The 9,691-nt window shown below is 38.3% G+C and overlaps 1 long non-coding RNA gene across 1 annotated transcript; it reads right to left on the bottom strand.

Moving 5' to 3' along the window:
* Positions 1–288: 288 nt before the first annotated feature.
* LOC140332496 (uncharacterized) lies at positions 289–6,466 on the bottom strand. Its single transcript, XR_011921143.1, has 2 exons — positions 6,222–6,466; positions 289–552 (listed from the first exon to the last, which is right to left on the bottom strand). It is a non-coding gene; the product is annotated as an uncharacterized lncRNA (long non-coding RNA).
* Positions 6,467–9,691: the final 3,225 nt, after the last annotated feature.

Here is a 9,691-nt window from a genome sequence, read left to right as displayed (position 1 = left end):
GTTATGAATATTTTATATTATGTTGACACAATTGTCTTTAAGTAAATAAGAATTTATTTTTGGTTTGATCTACTTAGTTCTGTATGCTATTTTTAAAAAAATGAAAATTGAAAGTTGAAGAGTTTTGTTTCCAAAGTATATTTTTGTAGGTTATATTTGTTGATAAAATAGATGATGTCCCATCTTAATTTTTAAATGTAAAAAGTAAATTTGCATTTTATTAACAATTTCTTAATGAAAATGAATATAGCTCAAGGTGCAAAATCGAAAGAGAAATACAATATACCATTTATTTTGTAGTCCTTTTTATTTTGTTTTCATTGACCCACAAGATTTTAGAAAAAAAATAGACATTTTAACTATGACATCAGTGACATAGTGTTTTCTTTCTTTGTGGTTTGATGTCTCTCCATGAATCACTTCTTGGTAGCTTCTTCTTTTTGGTATCCCATAATTGTCCTTTTCTTGTAAAGAGTCCCCTCTATTCCATGGTAGGTTAAAGAGCATGGTGCTTCACAATGTTGGCTTGTTCATGTTGACTCTACCTTTTACCTAAAAAAAAATGTCAGATAAAGTGCATCAAATTAGAGCAGACTAAGCAACTCAACTTCATATGCAAAGAACAATGCGTTTCTGGAGGTAACCCATTCCATTTTTCTTACAGTTCTGCCACGGTTAACTCTTAGATGTTGCCTGTACCCTATCATACTCTGACTATATTATTTCATCATTTTTGTTGCTGAATACCTTGGTTACCTTTTTGGGTTTTAGTATTTATTACATTTGACCAAACCGTAGTTTTGGTCAAATGGTTAGTATTTTTACTAATTTTTATGTAGTGCCAATTTTATATTTATCTCTAGGATTCCTAAGTCCTATGAAAAGGAACTTTTGTAGGTAGATTTTAATGGTATAATCATCTGTGCTGAAATTATACTAATTTCTCATTTAAGCCTTGTGTTTGCCATCTCTCCCTAATAGGCATAGTAAAAAATGTACTAAACATTGTGGTCTTATTTACGTAGCATAATAAAGAACACAGTGGTCCAGATTATGTAATGTACATCAGCCTATCTGCTGCTGCTACTCATAGCCTAGCAGCACACCTGTGCTACTTAAAGCAGGCCTCCAATCTGTCTTTAGTCAAACTCAGGGGTGTACCTGGGTGGATTTAAAAGGCCGACCAAGTACCTTTTCCATTCCAGAGCCCTGAAATAAACTCAACAACTATTACTGCAGTCCTGTACTACATACTATACAAAAGATTGGCCTACTTCTACTTTACATGATTCAAGGAAAACATTTCTGCATTGACAAATGACCTACTAATGACTTCCTCTCTCATAAACTCATCACCTCAGCTCCAAGACCTTTTTTTTTAGAGCTGCCCCAACTTTCTAGAATGGTCTTACCCATCCAATTCAACTTGCTCCTACTTATTGCTCCATCTTTTTAAACTTGCTTTCTGTCTCTTGAAACACACTCACTACTTACCCACCAATCCATATTCCCCCTCCTATTGTGTGCTACTTCCCCCTCTTCTTACAGTTTATAGAATTTATGAAATTTAGAAGACATTTACACCCCTCCCACTAAGGAAACATACTTTTATTGGAATACCTCTGATTCAATGGGCCTGATTAGTTAAACTTCTCCAAGACTGGAGAGGATACACTTTCATCAGTGAGGCTTGCTGATCTAGCAAACCTTGAATATTTGTGGAACAATTAATTGAGAGGGGTAACAGCTTTTAACTAACCCCTGAACAAGTCTTTACAGTCATGGGGTCACAGGTTGTGGGAAAGAGGCCGTGTCCTTTACCAGAATGCCCACTAGGAAGGCAATAGAGCATAATATTGACAGAAAGAATAGAGTACACACTCTCCACCCCTCTTTTCCCTCTCCAGCCCCCCAAGTTCCAGGCTTGTTGTCCTTTAGCCACAAGTAAAATTTGTAAGTGGATAAATGTATAAACATTTAAGTGGGTCACAGTGCTGATTAGCATAGGACAAAAACCTATTGTAGGTTGAAGTATTGGAATGCCATGTGTTAAATTAGTCAGGGTTGGTAGAACCGAAACGATCTGAGACATGCCAGAGAGGTAACTTGTTCAACTGGCTAAGGGTGTAAGTATAAGCCTGGTCTTTTTCAGAGCCTCTGGTGGTGAGAATTTGCTGCAGGCTGAATATATATTATACAAATATAAAAAGTAAAGAAGTTTTAGGCAGCAGTTGAAGGCTGTGTACATGGAGATAGTAGGGCAAGAAAGTCATCTCTGCCTTTTTACCCCAGATTGGCCATGCCAAAGCCAGTGCAGGACATAGTGAACAGACTGACAAAAAATCCTGCTCCCAAGCAGACAGCCGCCAGGTTTCTGAACCTTAATGCACCCTCTTTTTTCTCCTCCTATCCTGCAAATCCCGCAGCTTACTGTGAAGTTGGCAATGGTAGAGTAAAGTTTTGATGAAGAGATATTGGTAAGATAAAAACTTGTCCAGGAACGGCTTGCGGAGGAGTGTAGGGAGATGCTGTGGTCCAAAATTTATCTGGCAGCACTGCCCTACAGTTTTTTTGCTACAATAGCACCATTGCACTCTATCCTGCAGTGTGTCAGCTGGGGTAAAAACCCCAGCCAATTAGGCATAATCTGTATAACTGAACACATGAGTCTACGTCACAGAGATTCCCCCCATTGTCCTTCCCCCAATGTCAAACCCCTCCAAAATATTCTCTTGCTGCATCTGGCACAGCATGTGTGGCATGCGTGGAAAAAATCTGGCACAGGTGACTCGCTGCAGATTTAAACCTCAATTCCTAAATCCATTCCTTGAGTCCTGAAGGTCAACATACCTGTACATGACCCACAAATGCCTTGGCATCAGGGTTGAATATTTTTATATTGTAACTGAAGATATGGCCAAAGGCAGTGGTCCCAACCCCCAGGCCGAAGCAGAAGCTCCCGCTGCTGGCAGCCCTCCTTACACTGCTCCAAAGCTAGTAACCGTATGACAGCGGGAGCGCAACCAGCGGGAGCCCGGCAGCTCTCCTCGCACTGCTTACAAAGAAGTTGCTGAGAATGGGAGAGCAATGTCTGTAAGGCTTACATTTCTCTGCCATTCCAACCAGCTCTTTTACACTACTGTGCTATTCTCAGCTAGTGCGCTGACAGGAGGGGGGGCTGCTGAGAGTAGTGTAAGTTGTACATATACCAGGCCGTGGCATAATCAGTAAAGTTGGTGACCACTGACCTAGGGCACCATGGCCACTAGGAAAAGCATTTGTTCTGCAAACTCCTCTATTGCAGATCATTGCCAGAGCATCCTCATGGTCTGTGAGGTGCTTTCCTGCATGAAGACAGAAGATCCAGAGATACTGGTTTGTAATCCGAGTACAGATGCCAGATAGACATTAGATTAGTGTTTCTCAACTAGATTTCCTCCAAACATTGCTAGGGGTTCCTTGAGCAATTTATATCTCAGTGGTGGCAGCATTCTCACTTGAAAGAAATGTAAGAGGCATTCTTCCTATTGACAAATACATTAATATACTGTGAGTTATGGATATAGTAATTATAGCAGGGGTTCCCCGAAGACCTGAAAGGTATTTCAAGGGGTTCTCCCATGTTAAGAAGATTGAGAAACCTTGAATGCCATTGGAAATTATTTTTTATGGGAGTTTTCAATAATATGAATGAAGGAAAATGTGCTGTACACACAGCGCCATCCTGTTCAATGGAGAGGGGGAAAGGAAAATAGTAGCTGTGGCAGAATGGTAAACTATGGGGGACCACTGTGTCCATGTACATATGTCTGATGTTTGCCTGAGACAAGAGCAACCATTCATCAACAAAGGCTTTACCATTACTTATCAGCTCAGTTCCCTCAGCTTTCCCCAGCCACACCTTAGCTGCTGGCGCTCCTGCTCCATCAGATGTAAAGCTGAATCAATACTAGAAATCCAAGATGTCTTACAAGTCAGACTATAAACACCCCGGGATTCAGGCAAGAATTCTTGGTACCGTGTGTTAGGCGGAATACATATTTAAAGGCATTGTGGCCTATTTAGACTTTTCAGTATATAACAGTCCAATCCATGCAAACTACAGTATATTTCAATGCTTGTGTTTTGTGCTTTATCATATACCATTACATGTCATCTAGTGAGCTGTTCTCTGGTGTGTGTGTGTGTGTATATATATATATACACACACACATACACACACACACACACACACACACATAAATATATTTATATATTTTATGGAAAATTGTTACCATACTTACCTGTAATTTTCCTTTCCTGCCCCTCAACCCCCACAGGACCACCCTTTTTAAGCTATAAAAATAACCTCCCTCTCATCTGCAGGTATTTATTAACAAATCAGGACAAGCGAGGGAAATGTGCTGTGAGACGGGTTGGCCAGGAAAGGAACATGACAGGGAAGTATGACAACAATTTGACATCTAACTGCATGTTTTTGGGATGTGGGAGGAAACCCACGCAGACACGGGGAGAACCTGCAAACTCCATGCAGATAATGTCCTGGCTGGGGATTGAACCTGGGACCTAGCGCTGCAAAGGCCAGAGTGCTAACCCCTGAGTCACCGTGCAGCTGAAATGCAATTTCAACTGCCAGTTAAACTGAAGTCTCTAGAAGCTAATTGTCTAATGCCTCAGCATTTTTTCATATTAAAGAATGTACCCTTTTGGCTTCACATAATACTTTTAGGGACTGATAGCAGCAGAGTAGACAGAATGAAAACGGAAAATCCATCCAGTGACAACAGCCCTGTGTCTGCCTGTAGCACCCATTTCTCCGATTAGGTTACAGAAGCCAAACACATCTACCTGCTGTGTCTGGGGGTAGGACAAAGCAGGTATTTCTGGGTAATAGACTAATATTTTTCTACCTCCTATCTCTTCTAAGGTAGGAAAGCTCCTGTATTTGAAACCTTTTGCCCAAGATGGAACAGATATACATGGAAATCTGATGTCCTATTGATGCGAAACACAGCCTTTGCAGATCCTACTGAGTTATCCATACTGTATCCATAATATCTATAATATAGAAGAGATAGGAGCTTTCCCTATCCCCACAATACAGTGGTATTGCACTGCCACTGAGATTCTGAGATTCCTATGATTGTCACTGGCTGTATCTTTCTACCTTCATACAACTTTTTCTGACCTGTGACCCTGCTGATTGGCTTTACTTCACATTGCTAGTACTGAACACTGGATTACCTCCCTTTTCTGTACCATGTTGCTTTCTATGTGATCCTGCTGTCCTTAGACCTAACCTCAGAACCCCTGCAGACTTTGGTTAAAGTAGTTAAAATCATCTTCTTGTTGAACACACACATGTGTGTGAACACAAAATATTTTTGGGATATATTATTGGAAATCTGATCTTTAACCTGACTTATCACCATGATCAAATAAACTTGTCTCACCTGCTACTTGGTTGACTTTGCAGGTAATCTATTAATATTTTATATTAACCGACAATTTGTTTACAGAGAAAAGCATACCACAAAAATGTATAGGGGAGTGATGTAAATATAATGATGAATCATAGATCAAATGCTAGCACAATTTCTCCATAACAAATACCTGGTAGTTGTAGAACATGTCAAAACATATTTGATGAATAGTTATAAATCTATTTATGTGAACAAATCATTAGTTTTAGGGCACCTTTTCACTTGTTCTGCTATAGTGCATTATCAGAGAATTAAAATGGTCTGTCAACTCACCAAAATAGAAAAAAAAAGACATGTACATTTTTTTTCTGCCAGAGCACAGTGGAACCTTGCCAGATGTAGTGAAATGCAATGAATGTATGTTAGGATTGCCTTGTTTTAGTGCATTCAAACTAAATGGCAATGAGGTAGTATTCCTGTAACACCATAATTATCATAATGTACCAAAACATAAAAGTGTGATTTAGCCCCAAAGGATTTGAAAAGGTAAACAATCAGATTACTAATCCATACACATAATAAACTGTGAATGCAGATACATTATTGTCATTTACATTAGCAAGGGGGTATTTCATAGATGGAATGATGCAATTCATATATATATATATATATATATATATATATTTATATTTACACACACATACATATTATATATATATATTTCTACCTACAGCAAAGGCTGAAGCCTGCAATTCTCTACAGACATAACAGAGTAGATGTTGTAAGAGAATGACATACCTGTAAGCAAAGGTTCCCTTGGCCTGACATTACTCACAATATATAGATGATGTACGACAGCAGAACAAGGCCAATAATGGCAAAAAACATCAGGATGAAAATATCCAGCATCTTGGAGGCCTTGGGATGCAGGGATGTAGCCTGAGAGGGGGCAGGGAGTGATGTGGATATGAGGGGAGGGAGTTGCCTGCTTACACTGCCACCCTTATACTGCCATATGCTGCCTCTTACATTCATGCTGCTCCAGCATACCTAATGAGCACTGCTGTCATTATCAGCACACACAAAAGCAAGCTTTCAAGGATCATTGTACTAATTGTTACCAAAAATATGCAGTGCATTGTCCAGATATTTAGTTTAACATCAAAGGTCACCCAGAATAAATACGGGTCATTTCTCATCTACTGTAAAAAAAAAATGTAGATTTAAAGTACATGTGACTAAATAGCAAATTATAATTTTCATTTCTGTTAAATTTCTTGTATTTCCCCATTCTTCTAAGAATCCCCAGAATATACTGTGACCTGGGATCTTTAATGCAATCTCTTGCTACACCCCAGATACATGGATGTCCCCACCTACAATTTGCTATGTACTAGGCAACCATACACAAACACAGATCTATGCCAGGTAAAAACAAGATGCAATACTACAATGATTAGTAGTAAAAATACTGACAAACCTATGGGCACTAGAAGTACAAAGCATTTATTTCATGCTATTCAGTGCTGCAGAAAGAGGAAGAGGGTGGTCATTATTTCTCCTCAAATATTTAGAGAGAACTGTTCTGGATACCTATGTGGATAAAGAGATGCTGATGAAGTTTCACCTCTCATCCTAAAATGTAATTAGGAATTTAGAAGTCATTTGGAAAGCTTGATCTGTCTTAGTCGTCTGGTACCAGGTCTGGTAAAATTGCTGGCATGTCCTTTTTTTTGTGCTATACGATCGTTCGTAGATATCGTGCAGGATCGTTCGTCGTTCGTTTTCCAACGATAATAATTGGAAGTGTGTACGTAGCTTTAGTGAAATTGGGGGTCTTCTTAACAATCCTATCTAAATTACTTTCCTTGATTCTATGTTAATAATTAATTTGCGGACGAAAAGGCGAAGATCTTTTATAGTATTAAATTTAGAAATATTTTGTTCAGGACTAAAGGAAAGACCCAAGGCAAGAACTTCTTCAGTTGTTGTAAGAGAAGATAATAGGTTAACAACCTTTAAATCCGAATTATCTAATGTATCAGCTACTGTCAGGTTGTGATAGTGAGCTTTGGTCTAATAAAGTTCTTGGAGCACGAAGGACAGATAAATGACAATCTGGATTCAATTGGTTGTATTCATTTTGAGAATTCATTTGCTGACCATGCTTTAATGATGTATATGTAGAAGAAGCTTCAGGGGATCCTTTCTTTTTTTGAACTAAAGACACTGCTTGATGTACTGAAAAAGCATGGTCTTGCCTACAGCTGGCAATTTTTTTGTTGCCTTCAAGTTGCTTGGAATGGGATATTAGGGAATCAGGAAAGTAAAGAGGTGTCATGTGTGTGTGTGTTTTTTTTTTAAATATACCTATAACTATAACCCTTCCAGAGATTTGCTGGATTGGTGATTTGGAGATTTGTTTATATCCCTAGCTTTTAGTCTCTGCTTTAATGGAGTAGTTATATTTGACCTTATGGACATAGGAAGGGCAACTACATTAACTATAAAAATATCTTTTAGTACTGTAGTACTTCAAGGCTAGGTATATTGTTTAGGTATGTAGGTTTTTAGTTTTCTTCTGAAGCCTTAAAAGTTTGTATGCTTCCCTTGTCCCATCCACCTCATAAGTTCTTTATTTTCTGTATTTTTCGAGTTTTATCTTTTTGTAAACTTCAGTTAGTGTTTTTACCACTTCCCCAACTTTGAAGTCGCAGTCGGAGCTATCTGATACTTCCAAATTTCCCTTGGGGATTCCTTTTTATCCCCTTCCCCTTGTTTGGGATTTCTATATCCATTGCCCCAGATTCACAATACTCGACTCCGGTATAAGCGATAACCTCCAGTCAGAACATGTTTTTCTGTCTCCTAATGTAAAGGGCCTCTGTACCCTTCAAAATCCATCCATGGTGTTGAGGGACCTTAAGAGAGCGTTTTTACAGGAGACCATATACCTAAAATAACTGATTTTACTTTTCACATGTATTCCATGTCTCTGGAGGGAAGCCTAGTGATATTAGGTAATGTGTAATTCACAAACACAGGAAAAACTGCATTTCCTTGAGATGGGTTCTTTCTTCACTGCAATATTGTGCACACAGTAAAATTTTACCAAGTAGGAGACTGATGGGTTGTTTTACACATGGAGATAAGGTAACCTTAAGGTTGCCAAACCTTGAGTGTGTACTCAATGCAGATAAAGAAAAGAAATAAAAGAGTGGTTTTTTAAAGGCAACATTCAAAACGGGGTGTTTTATTAAATGGTGAAAAAGTGGACTCCTGACTAGACAAAGTCCACCTGTTCTATACAAAGAATAATATATTCAAAAACAATACATTGTACAACAAAATGCAATATTGTAATGAGTCCTTGTGTGATTTTTTGTCTTGCCTATTGGCTTCTTCAGGGGATGTTTTTTTGGAGACTAAACGAGACCAAAATCATATAAAAACTCAACATAGTTGCATATCAAAATAGGCATTAAGGAACAACTTCCAGATAATCATTGTTCGTGCCAAAGTCTCAATGATTTATCTATGACATACTTTGTTTTCTTATCAAGGTATAAAAGCATACGATCACATTTAAACGCACATCAGCGCATCAAAAACTCCTTTTTTGGAAGATTAAAAAATTAAAAACACTTTCATGGTATAAAGAAAATGTCTCAAAAGGTTCACTTTTTAAAAATAAAATATTTTAACACTGGTTCCAAAATACATGAGTGTCATTGTATAACTTATTTGTATTTTGAAAGTGGATAAGGTGCAGAAACAACTTTGTCAGGTGACGATTCAGGTACTCTGGCATTGGTAAGATGTTAGAGTAGTTACCTGGTGGAAATAATTAGATCATATAGTGTTTATTGACTTGACATACTTCTATAGTAATGTAGTAAGTTTTGCAGAATTAGTAAGAGTGTCTGAAGGGATGTTGAGGTACTCACTGATTAGGGAATATTATTATTAAACAGGATTTTTATAGCGCCAACATATTACGCAGGGCTGTACATTAAATAGGGGTTGCAAATGACAGATGAATACAGACAGTGATACAGGAGGAGAGGAGCCTGCCCCGAAGAGCTTGCAGTCTAGTAGGTAGGGGAATTTACACACAATAGGATGGGAGATATGTAGTGGTGGGAAGTAGTGATGGTTTTAAAAGACAGAAGAAGATGGGTAGGCGAGTTTGAAAAAATAGGTTTTGAGTGCTCTTTTAAATGAGCAGAAAGTAGGAGCAAGCCGAATAGGACGAGGAAGACCATTAC

This window comes from Pyxicephalus adspersus, chromosome 6 (genome assembly GCF_032062135.1).
Source record: "Pyxicephalus adspersus chromosome 6, UCB_Pads_2.0, whole genome shotgun sequence".
In the NCBI taxonomy this organism is placed as follows: domain Eukaryota; kingdom Metazoa; phylum Chordata; class Amphibia; order Anura; family Pyxicephalidae; genus Pyxicephalus; species Pyxicephalus adspersus.
This window is presented reverse-complemented; position numbering and strand designations above follow the sequence as displayed.